A 15092-nucleotide genomic window follows, 5' to 3' on the forward strand; every position below is an offset into this window, starting at 1 on the left:
TTTCCATAACGTTTTCCGTAATCATGGAGTTACTGAGGTTGGAGAAGCCCTCTGAGACCACCGAGTCCCCCTGCGCCTACACCACCCTACACCCTACCCCCCTACACCACCCGTGTCCCCGAGTGCCACATCCACTGGGCTTTTAAATCCCTCCAGGCGTGGGGACTCCACCCCTGCTCCAGGCAGCTGTGCCAGGAAAGGAAGAAATTTTCCCAACTATCCAATCTAAACCTCCTCTGGGACAACTTGAAGCTGTCTCCTGTTGTCCTGTCACCGTTCCCTGGGAGCAGAGCCCAATCCCCCCTCACTTCATGGACAAATTTCACGTTGATTTTTATATTGACTTTCAGAATACTCAAGGTTTGCTCTGGGAATTAACACTCTGCAGATCTGTGGGTTAAACCTTCCAGTCACCTTATTTCCATGGATTTCAGGTGGATCTTAAACCATTTTGGTTTTCCTGACGGATTAATTCCGCAGCCTCCTATAAATAGGCAGGATTTCCAACAAGGCGATGATTTATATGCAGCAGGTAGATTTGAGAGACAGAACTCTGAAGTCTGTAGGCACAGTTTAGAAAAGGAGAGGCCAAATATTTCTCCTGCGCTCACAAGTGCCTGGAGGTAGCACAAAGAGCTCGCTGTGTCTGCAGCAGAGACAATGCCTGCCTGGAAGGGAACTGGGGAGCAAGCGATGGGATTTAATTGGGAGCGTTTGGCTGGTGGGGAGCTGGATGTGGAGGGCTTCTGGTGGAGCAAGGGCTTGGTATTTAGTGACCTTTCCCTTCTCCTCAGGCTGGGTCTTTTCAAGTCGTTCCTGGCTGTGTTTTCCTGCTGCTTTTGAAAGGCAGAAGGTAAAAGTTAGAGGCTGCTCCTGACGTATTTACATTTCCATATTTCCATTCATTATCTTCCCTTCCAGGGAAAGAGTCTGGGTAGCTTCATTGGGATGGGGAACTTTTCAGCCGAGTTCAGGAACATCTCTGCCTGTCATGCACACAGAGCTGGTTTTCCAGGCTGTTCCTCCTCCTCCTGCTGCTCCTTGCCTTGTCCAGGGGGCACAGTCTCAGTCTTCCCTGGCTGCAGAGACCCCTCAGGATGGAGGAGCTGCTCCCCAGCCTGCTTTGGTGTCTCCAGTGAGCATTCCTTGGGAAAGGTGACAGCCAGGGAGGAGCAGGCAGCCCCAGGATGACTTCCCTGGGTTCATGTGACTCCAGGAGGAATTGGAGCTGCTGGAACAACTCCAGAAGAGGCCCGGGAGATGCCCCAGGGCTGGAGCCAGGCTGGGAGAGCTGGGGGTGCTCACCTGGAGAGGAGAAGGATCCAGGGAGAGCTCAGAGCCCCTGGCAGGGCCTGAAGGGGCTCCAGGAGAGCTGCAGAGGGACTGGGGACAGGGCAGGGAGGGACAGGACACGGGGAATGGCTTCACTGCCAGAGGGCAGGGATGGGTGGGACATTGGGAATTGGGAATTGTTCCCTGGCAGGGTGGGCAGGGGCTGGGATGGAATTCCCAGAGCAGCTGTGGCTGCCCCTGGATCCCTGGCAGTGCCCAAGGCCAGGCTGGACACTGGGGCTGGAGCAGCCTGGGACAGTGGGAGGTGTCCCTGCCATGGCAGGGGTGGGATGGGATGATCCTTGAGGCCTTTTCCAGGCTGAGCCATTCCAGGATCCTGTGAATGCAAACTCAGCTCTCAGCATTTCTAAGAAGTTTTGGGGCTTTTTCCACTCTCACATCTTAGCAGGTTTAGGAATGAGATTCCTGTTCTGAAAGCCTGATCAGGATTTCTTTCCTAACCCTCTTCTCCTGGGGCTAATAACTGGGATATGGATTTCTTTTAGCTCCAATTCCCTGGCAGATTAGGCAATCTCAGGCACTCAGCCAGCACCACGATGGAAAAGGGGTTTCTTTTCTTCTTTCCAGCAGAAAGAAGAGAAATTTAATAAGGGAAATTTGGGCTTCCTGCTGACCTGGAGTTTGTCACACACAAAGAAACCCAAAGTTCAGTGAATTGTTCTGTTTAAACACGGCCTGCACAGCTTCTGGTTTCCAGCTCTGCCATCCTGAGAGCAGCTCCCCGCTCCCGCTGAGCCAGGCCCCTGCAATTTATCCCCTTGGAAGGTGGGAATAATGGAAGAGCTTTTCCAGGGGCTGGGCCACATTCCCAGGTACCTGCTGTTCTTCTGCACAGGATAAATCCAGCTGCCCCCTTTGTCTGAGTTCCCTTCCCAACAGAGAGCAGGGCAGGTGGATGTTGGGAATTCCCTCTGCTCCCCAGGCCCGAAGCTCAGCCCAAGTTTAATCCTAAGAACTAAACAAAGGATTTTCTGGTGCTTTTCCCTGTCCTGACTTCCACAGGAGCCTCCTCAGGACTTCTCAAAGGAACCCAGGGGTGATGAAAAACCTTTCCCTCCAAACTGCAATCCCAAACCCATCATCATCATCAGCATCATCATCCCTCTGCTGTTCCCACTGCCCTGGGAATTCCGGGCTCTGGCGGAGGGATTGAGCTCTGGGACCGGACAGGGAACGTCTTTGCTGCTCATGCTGAGGGCAGCCACTACAGAAAGAAAGGCTCTGGAGCTTAGAATGGTGGAATCGTGGAATAATAGAATCATGGAATGATGGCATAGAATCCTGGAATCACAGAATATCCTGAGCTGGAAGTGGCCCAGCTTATATCACAGAACACCTTCATTCCATGCACCACGAAATGTTTGTTTTTGTTTTTTTTTTTTTTTTTTTTAATCAAGGCTGGAAAATCATTCCCTAAACCATGTGAACTCCAGAGCAAAGAGCCATTCCATCCCCTTTGGAAGCACACAAAGTGTCCTTCACAGCATTTGCATTGTCTTGGTTCACTTTATCACAGAATCCCAGCCTGGTGAGGGCTGGAAAGAGCCTTGAAAATCCTCCCATCCCAGGAGCTGAGGCTGAGGCAGCTGGGGCTGACCCTCGCTGCTTATTTTAATCTCCTTTTGACTGATTGAAGAACTCGATGAAGGGTGTGAAGGGAGGCAAACAAACCAGCAAAAGGTTCGGGAGAGAGAAACCCCGCTGGCTGCGCTGCTGCTGGAGGAGCCGCCAGGTTTTCCAGCCTTTCCTTGCCGAGTTCAGACGTGCGGGGCTGCTCTGAAAGCTCCGGCTGACGTCAATGGAGCGGCGGAATGGGAGCATCCGCACATCCCAGCCCTGCCCTGGCACCGCTCCAGCCCCGGGCTGCTCCCGAAAAACCTCCCCGGCATCCAGGGAATGGCCTTTGTCCGGCACAATTAACAACAGCCCTCTTAGGGGTGCGGTAAAGTGCTAACACTGCTCCTTAAATGCTGGAGTTTCCATTTTATTCCGGGGGGAAAAAAGCAGATTTCGAAGTGGCAAAATTATTGCTTGGCTTAAAAAGGGGTCTAATAATAATTTTATAGGGTCTATTCATCATTTTATAGGGTGTGCTTCTCACCAGCTCCAATTACTTGAGTGATTTTGTTGTTCTTGCAATGTAAACTCTTATTTATAAGTCTCATTTTTTTTATGTAACTCTAAATTCTAGGGCAGAAAATGCCTGCGAGCCTTTCAGAGCAGTTTCGCTTTTTTTAGCTTTTTGTTGGAAGGAAGAGCCTGGGAAAAACGTGTTAATTGTCTCAATGTGGGAATGCTGCAGAGGAGCTCCGCGGGAACCAGCCCGTGACACCGAGCTGATGGATTCCTGCCGGGAGGCCTCATCCCACAGATCCTGTGGCTTTTCAGGGATTGTCCCAGCTCATCCAACCTTTCTGAGCACAGGACAGCATCTCCTCAGCCCCCACGGGGCTGGGAAATGCTGGGAAAATGGGAATTAGTGGGGGAAACGTGGCCGGGATGAGGTCTCAGGACACGGCAGGGAAGGGGAAAATCGTGTAGGGATAAATCAAATTATCTTCACTCTCTGTAGCACTATGGAAAATTAAATCCCCGAGTTTGTTCACCCTGGTGATGAGGGGAAAAAGCCTAGGATACAGAGCTTGGAGAGCAAGGAAGGGCATCAGGAGAGCTCTGCAAACCCACTGGATGCCCCTGATTGGGATGAAACCACCAGCAGGCATTCCAGAATCCGGGAATGGCCTGGCTTGGGAGTGACCTTAAAGCTCATCCTGTGGGCAGGGACACCTCCCACAGCCCAGGGTGCTCCTGGTTCTCCCCGGCCCCGCAGAGTCCCTTGGGATGCTGGAGGGACCCCCATCCACGCTTGGATTCCCTTCCCAAGGACCATCCCTGAGTCAGCCGCGGGTGCTTCCTCGGGAGGAGACTGCTCCTGGCCAGCCCTGGGCTCTCCTGCCAAGTGGAAAATGGAACCTTTACAGAGAGAAATCAAAATAAACCAGAGCCTGCAGGCTGCTGAGCTCGGAAAGAGCAGGTGGGGCTGGGGTACTGCGGCTTCGCTGCGGGTTTATCCCAAATCGGCTCCTGGGTTTATCCCAAATCACCTCCTGGATTTATCCCAAATCAGCTCCTGGGTTTATCCTGAAATCAGCTCCTGGGTTTATCTCAAATCAGCTCCTGGGTTTATCTCAAATCAGCTCCTGGGTTTATCCTGAAATCAGCTCCTGGTTTTATCATGAAATCAGCTCCTGGGTTTATCTCAAATCAGCTCCTGGGTTTATCCTGAAATCAGCTCCTGGATTTATCCCAAATCAACTCCTGGGTTTATCCCAAATCAGCTCCTGGCTTTATCCCAAATCAGCTCCTGGGTTTATCCCAAATCAGCTCCCGGGTTTATCCTGAAATCAGCTCCTGGGTTTATCCCAAATCAGCTCCTGCGTTATTGCTGAAACCACCTCTGTTTCTCCAGGAACTTTCCAGGCAGATTCCATCCCGATCAGGGGGAGCTTGACCCGGCTCTGGCATCATCCCTGGGATTGCAGTGGGATGTTTTAAGGAATTTTTGCTGTGCTCCCTCAGGTGTCTGTATTTCTATGTTAATTCCAAATAAACTTGAACAATTCCGGTAAGGAGCAGCAAGACTAAACCTAATTCTGTAGTGGTTACCAGAGCCCTGAAACTTCATGAAAATTCCCACTTTTCTGATGGAACATTCCCACATTTTGTTTTCTTGCTGTTTAGGCTTGCCTGGATTGGATATCAGCAGGAAATTTGGGGCTGTAATGCAAATGGCACATGTGGAATTTGGGATTAGGGCAATTCCCTTCCATATCCTTTGCTTCCCAGGGACCTGCTGGATCACAGGGACTGGGGGATTCTAGGAAACGTCCCAGGCTGTGCTCCCACTCATTGCGAGGGAATGAGGCTCTGTGTTCCTGCAAGCTGCAGGATATTCCAGCCTGATGTTTGTCCCTGTTTTCTGAGATGGAGGCCGTAGGTGTAGGTTTGCTGGTGAAATGGGACTGAAGTGAACTAATCCAAAGGGTTGCCTTCCTTTGTAAAATATCATTAGGAGCCATGGATGAAACATGGTGGGTTGATGATATAAACTCCTGGAATTACTGCATTATTTGATGATTTTTTTTGGGGAAGGAATACAGAAAAACCAGAGGACTGGGAAAAGCAAATATGGCTGGAAAAGAAGCCCAGGTAGTGGTGGGGATTCTTGCTCCCACAGGATTAAACTTCGCCATGGATAGCTGTCAGAAAAGCAGATTTGCCCTGTTGGAAGCAGCAGATTCCAAGGGGAATCTGGAGCTTTTGGATTCCAGGGGTTTGGGCCACGCTGGGAAGCCCCAGCAGGAGCCAAGCACAGCAGCTGGGGTGGGTGGGATCCTTCCTGGGAGGCAGGGAACGGGACAGGAGCTGCCTTTGACTGACAGGATGTTTATGGCTTTAGGAGAGCACGAAACACAGCTTGGAGTTCTCAAGGGAGCTGGGGTTGGGAGCTGACGGTGGGAGTGGGCGATCCATGAGGAGCATCCATGGGATCCCACGAGGACAGGAGCTCCAGGAGCCTGGGATCACCCAGCTGGGAGGGATGCTGATCTGCAGGGGGATGAGGAGGACTCCTGGGGTGGGAAGGTTGGAGAAGGAGAGGGAGCTGAGAAGGGCTGGACATGGGTAGCAGGAAAGGTGAAATGAGGATGAACCCAAAAATGCTGGGAATGACATGAGAAATAAGGTGGAAGTCTGGGAAGGGCCGTGTGGAGCAGCAGCCTCGGTATCTAGGGCAGCACTGACGTCTTTCCTGGGAAGGCAGAGCAGCTCTCAGGAGCTCGGGGCTGGAAGCAGCAAACGAGGCAGGTCCAGCACGAGGCAGGGCTGGGGGGACCTGCAGGAGCCCTCTCAGGTGAGGCCTCACTGCAGAGCTGCCCCAGCCCTGGGGCCAACATCAGCAGGACCTGGAGCTGCTGGAGAGAGCCCAGAGGAACCCCCGGAGCTGCTGCAGGGCTGGAGCCCCTCTGGAGCCAGGCTGGGAGAGCTGGGGGTGCTCCCCTGGAGAGGAGAAGGATCCAGGGAGAGCTCAGAGCCCCTGGCAGGGCCTGAAGGGGCTCCAGGAGAGCTGCAGAGGGACTGGGGACAGGGCAGGGAGGGACAGGACACGGGGAATGGCTTCACTGCCAGAGGGCAGGGATGGGTGGGACATTGGGAATTGGGAATTGTTCCCTGGAAGGGAGGTGAGACCCTGGCACAGGGTGCCCAGAGCAGCTGTGGCTGCCCCTGGATCCCTGGCAGTGCCCAAGGCCAGGCTGGAGCAGCCTGGGACAGTGGGAGGTGTCCCTGCCATGGCAGGGGTGGGATGGGATGATTTTTAAGGTCCCTCCCAACCCAAATCAGTCTGGGATTCCACAGTGGAATTAAAATCCCTATACCTTTGTAATTAGCTATTAGCTACCTGCATGTGTTCTCTGGCCTTGTGTGCCTCAGCAAGATGTGTTTGCCACTCTCAGGGAATATCAGGATTCTTTGGGAATTGTAGGACAGATCCCCAAGTGGGGGAGACTGACAGAATGACAGGGCTTAGAAAGGCCTTTCCCCATCTGACGTCACAACCTCATTTCCAAACAGGTTCTGCTCTTTCATCTCCTGGTGTTTATGCACATCTCAAAGTGCAGCTGCTGCCTTCACCTTCCAACACACTCACTGCAAAGAGCACTGGGAACATCCCAAGTTTCCTTGTGGGATGAATAAAATGCCTCTCCTTGTGCATTATCATAGAATCCCAAACTGGTTTGGATTGGGAGGGACCTTAAAAATCCCCTAGTTCCACCCCTGCTGGAGGGACACCCTGGGCAGGGACACCTCCCACTGTCCCAGGCTGCTCCAAACCCCTCCAGCCCGGCCTTGGGCACTGCCAGGGATCCAGGGGCAGCCCCAGCTGCTCTGGGAATTCCATCCCAGCCCCTGCCCACCCTGCCAGGGAACAATTCCCAATTCCCAATGTCCCATCCATCCCTGCCCTCTGGCAGTGAAGCCATTCCCCGTGTCCTGTCCCTCCCTGCCCTGTCCCCAGTCCCTCTGCAGCTCTCCTGGAGCCCCTTCAGGCCCTGCCAGGGGCTCTGAGCTCTCCCTGGATCCTTCTCCTCTCCAGGCTGGGCATTCCCAGCTCTCCCAGCCTCGACAGTCTCTTCCTGATGGATTCCCTGTGTCCCATCCCTGGACCTGGTCCCTTATGTTTTCCTGATTCCATGGCTATTTTTCTCTCTCCCGATGGTTTTACTGCAGGAGGATCTCCTCTGCTGCCAGGACAGAAGTGTGGGATTGGGAATCTTTCCCTGAACCCCCCTGGGGTCAGTTTAGGCCGTGCCAATCCTGTGGGATGGCAGCAAAGCCCTCCAGGCCGGGCGTGCCCCGTTCCCTGAACTCCAGTGAAATATTCCCCTTCCCCACATCCAGTACAACATTGCCCAGCTCTGTTTTTCTGGCACGGCCACATCAGTGCTGACCCAGAGCTGTTCCGCTGAGCAGCGAGCCCCTGCTGGCTGATTTTCCATGCAGCACACACAGGAGCAGGATATTCTGGGATCGCATCCCGGGAACAGCCGTGACTCATCAGCTGCAGCAGCAGCCAGGAGATGAGGAGCTATTTATTACAGCTCTTCCAGGCTGTGAATTCTTCCGAGCAGCCAGTTCAGCTAGGAATTATGTAATTATTCCTCCTGGATGATTTCTCTTATTGGTTTGTAATTACAAAATCCTCGCAGCACACTCCTGGATTTTCAGATGAAATCCTGGGAATGACTTAACGTGAGGAGAAGGGAGAGATTCGATCTTCCCTTCTTTATGTTTGTTTTGTTTGGCTTTAGCGGGGATGGCTTTGCACAAACTTCACTCTTTTTTTTTTTTTTTTCCTTTGGTGAAACTGTTTTGCTCATCATTTACTGGTTTGGAAGCTTATAAACAAATGTTTGGGATGAAATCATCCGGCCTTGGAAGCTGGCAGGAGGGGAATTCCGTGTGGGAGTTCCCGGCTCGTTGGGTGGGAGAAGGGCTGGGTCTGGAGCTGTTGGAGTTGTCCTCATGCCTCCCAGACGCTGGCTCATCCCAGAGAGGGATGAGGAGAGGCAGGGTTTGTAGGGAGAAAGGGAGTGCTGCCCTCCCCCAGCTCTCCTTGTTCCCATAAACAGCCGGCACTGCCCGTGCCTGCTCATCCCACAAGTGAGAGAAGATTATTGGCAAACCCTTTTTCCTAAAAAAGAGAGGAAAGTGGGTGTGAAACCCTCTCCGAGGCTCCTGGAACAGGAGCTGGGGGCGCTCCTGGTGCCACCCACAGCCCCCGGGGCTCTGGAGCAGCGTTTCCAGCCCGGTGTGTCCCTTTCCAGCCCTGTGGGAAGCAGATCCTCCACCTCCACCGCTCGGTGGAACCAGGATCAGGATCCTGCTCCGTGGCATCCAGGAGAGCAAAGGCAGGGAATTGGGGATCTGGCTCCTGACAGGCTCCACTCGTGCTTTGCTGAGGGGTTGGATAAATATTTCTTAGTTTTAATCCCCGATAAAAGAGCAAAAAGCCACATTCTTTGATTTATAATCTTAGACCTGTGTTATAAACTCATCGCAGCCTGAGTATTCCAAAAGCCACACGGAGGGTGAGCTGGCAGAGCTCTTGGAAAGCTCTAAATCACATTTCAGTGTCCAGTTATCTTAGGGAAGTCTATTATTCTTACACTGATCGTGGATAATTTGGCTCTAATCTTCATCCTATGCTCTGTTTTGACTTTGCTGGTCACTTTTTATCACTCCCTTAGGAAGAGACATTTAAAGATGGTTTAGCAATGAGTTTGGAAGGAGAGATTAATTCAAAATCTGAAGGTGGTGATGGAATGGGTCTGTCTCAGGTGCATAATTTGAGCTCCTGTTGGCTGTTTCAAGTAATCAGACTTTTTTTCCCCCAAGATCATGTAGGATCACGGAGTGGTTTAGGTTGGAAAAGCCCTCTCAGCCCATCGGGTCCAACCTTGCCCCACATCCCCAAGTGCCACACCCGCAGGGATTTTAAATCTCTCCAGGGAGTGGGACTCCACCCCTGCCCTGGGCAGCTGTGCCAGGGCTGGAGAACCTTTCCATGAAGAAATGTTCCCAATATCCCAGGTGGATAAGGAGGGAGCCGTCCCATTCCCGATGGTCTCAGAGTCCCTGGTCCTTGCTCTTGTTTTTTGGGAGCCATTCCCCCTGCAAGTGCCTTCTCCCAGCCCTGCGATCAGTGGCTCAGTGTCCCTGCCCGCCCGTGTCCAGCTCCAGGAAGCCCTGGAACATTCCTTGGCCTGGGCCGAGCGGTGGGCTGGGTGGGACTGGGGGATGGGAACCGGGCAGGCTGAGCCCTGAACGAACTTCCCCGGGAAAAGCGCCAGGGGCAGATCCCGCAGCAGCCGGAGGAAGCGCAGGCGGGGATTTCTTGCAGCTCACCCCTGTGTGAGCCGAAGGAGAATTCCCAGCACCTCAGCCCTTCCCGGCTCCCCGAAGCCCGGCGGCGTTGGGGCCGGTGACCTCTCAAGGATCGGGAACGATTTCACGGCGAGGCTGACGCCAGGGAAAATTGCGGGCTTTGGCGGCTGAGCTGAGCCTTGCAAAGCCGGGCAGGGAAGGGCTGAGTGCACAGAGAGGCTCCGTGAGTGACGCACTTTGGTCTGACACCGGTTTCGGGACCAAAATCTTCTTGTTCTCCTAAACAAACCTTCCCTGGTGGCCCCGAGCGAGGGGCAGATCCCGAGGCTCTGTGTGATCCCACCTCAGTCCTGGTGCTGGATAAATTCTCCAGTCCCCTGTGACCACCTCGGCAGGGCCACGGAGCCCCCGGGGCTGTGGGGCGCTGGGAGCAGAGGGAGCAGCTGCGCCCCAGCTGTTGGCACTCAGGGACACTCAGGATTTACACACTCAGAGATTTACTGGGGCAGAGTGGCTCTGAAGGAGAGGCTCTGTCTGTGTCTCTCCATTTAAGTGCATAAAAGAACTCTGGAAAATCCAGAGAATAAATATTGGCTGAAGGAATCGAGGTGTGTGAGTGAAGGCTCGATGTGGGGCTGTATTGAATGTCCCAGTTTCCCTCAGATCACAAAAGGCTGCCGACATTTTTCATCCATAAAGACATTAAATTGTTTGGAGTGGAGGCTGGAAGAACAAGCTGACCCCCTTTTGCTTTGCTGCATCCAAATTGTGCAGTGTAAGAATTATTCCATTAAACTCTGCCCTCACTGCTGCTCTCCCAGACCAGTTTAACTCCAGGAATGAAAGCCCAGTTGATGACAGATGGAATATGATGGGTTTATTTCAGATTAAAAGTATTAAAAAGTGGGTTCTGGCAGAAAAAAAAAAAAAAAACAAAAAAAAAAAAAAAAACAAAACCCAACCAACCATGTTTTCCCGAGGAAAATTGTCAAAGCTCTCAGAAACTCAACAGCTGTCACCTTCCATGAGATCTGACCAGGCAGCACAGCAGCTGTGGAGGATGAATTGTGTGTGGCTGACAAAGGTCAGTTCTTCATCCAGGCTGGGAGGGGCTGGGGCTGCCACAGGCAGGGGGAACATTCCATGGAATCATGGAATCATGGAATCATCCTGTCCCCTCCATGCCCTGGCAGGGACACTTCCCACTGTCCCAGGCTGCTCCAGCCTGGCCTTGGGCACTGCCAGGGATCCAGGGGCAGCCCCAGCTGCTCTGGGAATTCTATTCCAGGGCCTGCCCACCCTGCCAGGGAACAATTCCCAATTCCCAATGTCCCATCCATCCCTGCCCTCTGGCAGTGAAGCCATTCCCCGTGTCCTGTCCCTCCCTGCCCTGTCCCCAGTCCCTCTGCAGCTCTCCTGGAGCCCCTTCAGGCCCTGCCAGGGGCTCTGAGCTCTCCCTGGATCCTTCTCCTCTCCAGGTGAGCACCCCCAGCTCTCCCAGCCTGGCTCCAGAGGGGCTCCAGCCCTGCAGCAGCTCCATGGATCTTTACAGAATCAGAGATGGAGTTTCTGAGTGTTGAGCAGCCCCTCATGCGACCCTTCAATAAACTCAGGAATTCCATCCTCCCTTCAGAAGAGGTGGAGTTTCTCGGGCTGGTGCTGCAGGACTCCAGGCTCCCAGCTGGGGACAGTGGCAGCCAGGACTGCCAGGCAAATCCTGTCTCTCTCTGCTTCTCCAAGTTTGTAAATTTGCCTGTCACCTATTTTTATGCAATTTAATATCTTTCCCGTGGCTTCTTTTTCTCTCCTGCTATTGGAGAAGCAAAGGAAAAGCTCTCCTGGGCATGAATGAGGAGCTGTGTAATGGGTTGCAATGGCTCCATCCAAACCATTGTGCTCTGCCTTGTGAATATCTATTTAATCAGTGGTTTTAAAAGAGCTGATTTGTGCTAAGTGATTTTTCTTTCTGAGACTGCAGCAAGAGTCTCATCCTCTTGTGAGGATGCAGCACAGGCAGTCCAGCTATTCTGGGCTTCAATGGCCCCATTGAGCCAGGAAGAGGTTCAAGGAGCATGGATCCATTGAGATGATTGTGAGGAAGGAGCTCTGCAGGAGCCTCTGCTGGGATGAAGCACCAGGGTTTATTAACTCAGCCATTCCACTCGGTCGGGAGCTGGGTTATGTTTCCTACTGCACAGATTTGCTGTGCTTTAGGAGTTAGGTCAGCTCTGGATGTCTTGCAGGCACCCAGCTTTCAGGTCTTGCTGCTGGAGGGAGTTTGCTCCATCAGCCCGAGAGGAGCTGCCCTCAGCAGGTGAGCCTGAGGTGGCCCTGCTGCCTCTCTGCCACCCCAGGACAGTCACAGGGGGACCAGAGCCACCAGTGTGGCCATGGTTACATTCTCAGCCTGTCTCAGTGGCTTTTTGCTTCCCCCTCATGAAAAAGGATTGGGGTTCATCGTGCCTTTGCTCACTGCAGGTACAAGTTTAGCCAGAATTTGGGTTTGTGAGCGGCGAGTTAACAGCACACGGAGAAGCGCTGCTGGGTTTAGGTTCAATCCCAGAGAACATTCCTTGCAAAAGCACAGTAAAAAGCCATCATGGACGTGTTGTGAGCAGCAATGAATCTCTCACCTGAGCAGGGCGAGTCCTGCCCAGCTTCCCAGGCTGGCACACGCTGGGAACTGAGCCCTGCACAGCCTCCCTTGCCCAAACACGGCAGCACCTTGGCTCAAGGCAAAGCCCGTGTTCTGCCCGAGTGCTCAGCACAGAAGGCTTTGACACGAGGGTTTTGTTGCGCTCTCCTTATCTTGTTTGCTGCTCACATGATGACCAGCAGGCCCTGGCTATCTGCGTGGCATTTGCTGTCCCCTGGGTCAGCTGTTCTGCGGGGTATTAATAGGCAGTGTCACGTTGGACTCTGGCTGAGGGCTATCGGGACAGTCCCGTTGTTTGCCTCTCACCCTGCCTCTGCACGGTGACGGTTCCCAGAGGCTGTCAGGGCTGGCACTGGCCAGCAGCCAGCCCCAGGAACATCCACACAGTGCCACAAACATCTCCTGACCTGAGAACGCAGGGCTGGCCCGACAAGGACAGAGGGAGATGGATCCTGCTGGAGGCAGGGTCACCCAGAGCTGTGACACAGGGACACATCCACGTGGGTTTGGAATATCTCCATGACTTCCCAGGGCAGCTGTTCCAGTGCTCTGCCACCCTGAGTGCAAAGTTCTTCCCCATGTTCAGGTGGAATTTGTGTTTTAGTGTGGGGCCATTGCTACTTGTTCTATAGCACCGCTGAAAGGTCTGGCACCATCTATTCCCACAGCTCCTCACCAGCTGCAGGTGTTCCCAGCAGCTCCCCACTAACTTCAAGTGTTTTTATCAGCTTCTCACTAATTTCAGGTGTTTTCACTCAATCCTCACCACTTTCAGGTGTTTTCACTAAATCCTCACTAATTTCAGGTATTTTTATCAGCTTCTCACTAATTTCAGGTGTTTTCTCTAAATCCTCACTAATTTCAGGTGTTTTCACTAAATCCTCACTAATTTCAGGTGTTTTCACTAAATCCTCACTAGTTTCAGGTGTTTTCACTAAATCCTCACTAATTTCAGGTGTTTTCACTAAATCACCACCAGTTTCAGGTGTTTTCACTAAATCACCACCAGTTCCAGGTGTTTTCACTAAATCTTCACTAATTTCAGGTGTTTTCACTAAATCCTCACCAGTTTCAGGTGTTTTCACTAAATCTTCACTAATTTCAGGTGTTTTCACTAAATCCTCACCAGTTTCAGGTGTTTTCACTAAATCTTCACTAATTTCAGGTGTTTTCACTAAATCCTCACCAGTTTCAGGTGTTTTCACTAAATCGTCACTAATTTCAGGTGTTTTCACTAAATCCTCACCAGTTTCAGGTGTTTTCACTAAATCCTCACCAGTTTCAGGTGTTTTCACTAAATCACCACCAGTTCCAGGTGTTTTCACTAAATCCTCACTAATTTCAGGTGTTTTCACTAAATCACCACCAGTTTCAGGTGTTTTCACTAAATCACCACCAGTTCCAGGTGTTTTCACTAAATCTTCACTAATTTCAGGTGTTTTCACTAAATCCTCACCAGTTTCAGGTGTTTTCACTAAATCCTCACTGGTTTCAGGTGTTTTCACTAAATCTTCACTAATTTCAGGTGTTTTCACTAAATCCTCACCAGTTTCAGGTGTTTTCACTAAATCCTCACCACTTTCAGGTGTTTTCACTAAAGCCTCACCAATTTCAGGTGTTTTCACTAAATCCCCACTAATTTCAGGTATTTTTATCAGCTTCTCACTAATTTCAGGTGTTTTCACTAAATCCTCACTGGTTTCAGGTGTTTTCACTAAATCTTCACTAATTTCAAGTGTTTTCACTAAATCTTCACTAATTTCAGGTGTTTTCACTAAATCCTCACCAGTTTCAGGTGTTTTCACTAAATCCTCACTGGTTTCAGGTGTTTTCACTAAATCTTCACTAATTTCAGGTGTTTTCACTAAATCCTCACCAGTTTCAGGTGTTTTCACTAAATCCTCACCAGTTTCAGGTGTTTTCACTAAATCCCCACTAATTTCAGGTGTTTTTATCAGCTTCTCACTAATTTCAGGTGTTTTCACTAAATCCTCACTAATTTCAGGTGTTTTCACTAAATCTTCACTAATTTCAGGTGTTTTCACTAAATCTTCACTAGTTTCAGGTGTTTTCACTAAATCCTCACTAGTTTCAGGTGTTTTCACTAAATCGTCACTAATTTCAGGTGTTTTCACTAAATCCTCACCAGTTTCAGGTGTTTTCACTAAATCCTCACCAGTTTCAGGTGTTTTCACTAAATCACCACCAGTTCCAGGTGTTTTCACTAAATCCTCACTAATTTCAGGTGTTTTCACTAAATCTTCACTAGTTTCAGGTGTTTTCACTAAATCCTCACCAGTTTCAGGTGTTTTCACTAAATCACCACCAGTTCCAGGTGTTTTCACTAAATCCTCAGTAATTTCAGGTGTTCTGGTCAGTGTCTCACTAATTCCAGGTATTTTCTCTGCTGTGTTCCATCAGTGCACTCCAACATCTCTTCCCCCCCTGGGAGTGACCCCTCAGTGCCTCCTCTCCCCAGGTCCCACCACACCAAATGTTTCCACACGGTGAGTCAATATTTTTAAAAGGCTCCACTTTGGCCATCGATTACCTCCGCCTGCTCATTCTTCATTAGCTCAGGTCAAACCCTTTATCAATACCCCAAAACACCCAGGATGGCTCGCTGCTCATTAGCTCA

The 15092-nt window shown here is 51.4% G+C and overlaps 1 protein-coding gene across 4 annotated transcripts in view; it reads left to right on the forward strand.

Annotated features, from left to right (window-relative positions):
• Nucleotides 1–15092, forward strand: part of PDE4B (phosphodiesterase 4B) — a 182534-nt gene that overhangs the window by 93039 nt on the left and 74403 nt on the right. The gene's annotated exons all lie outside the window — the stretch shown is intronic.

This window comes from Anomalospiza imberbis, chromosome 9, assembly GCF_031753505.1.
Source record: "Anomalospiza imberbis isolate Cuckoo-Finch-1a 21T00152 chromosome 9, ASM3175350v1, whole genome shotgun sequence".
In the NCBI taxonomy this organism is placed as follows: Eukaryota; Metazoa; Chordata; class Aves; order Passeriformes; family Viduidae; genus Anomalospiza; species Anomalospiza imberbis.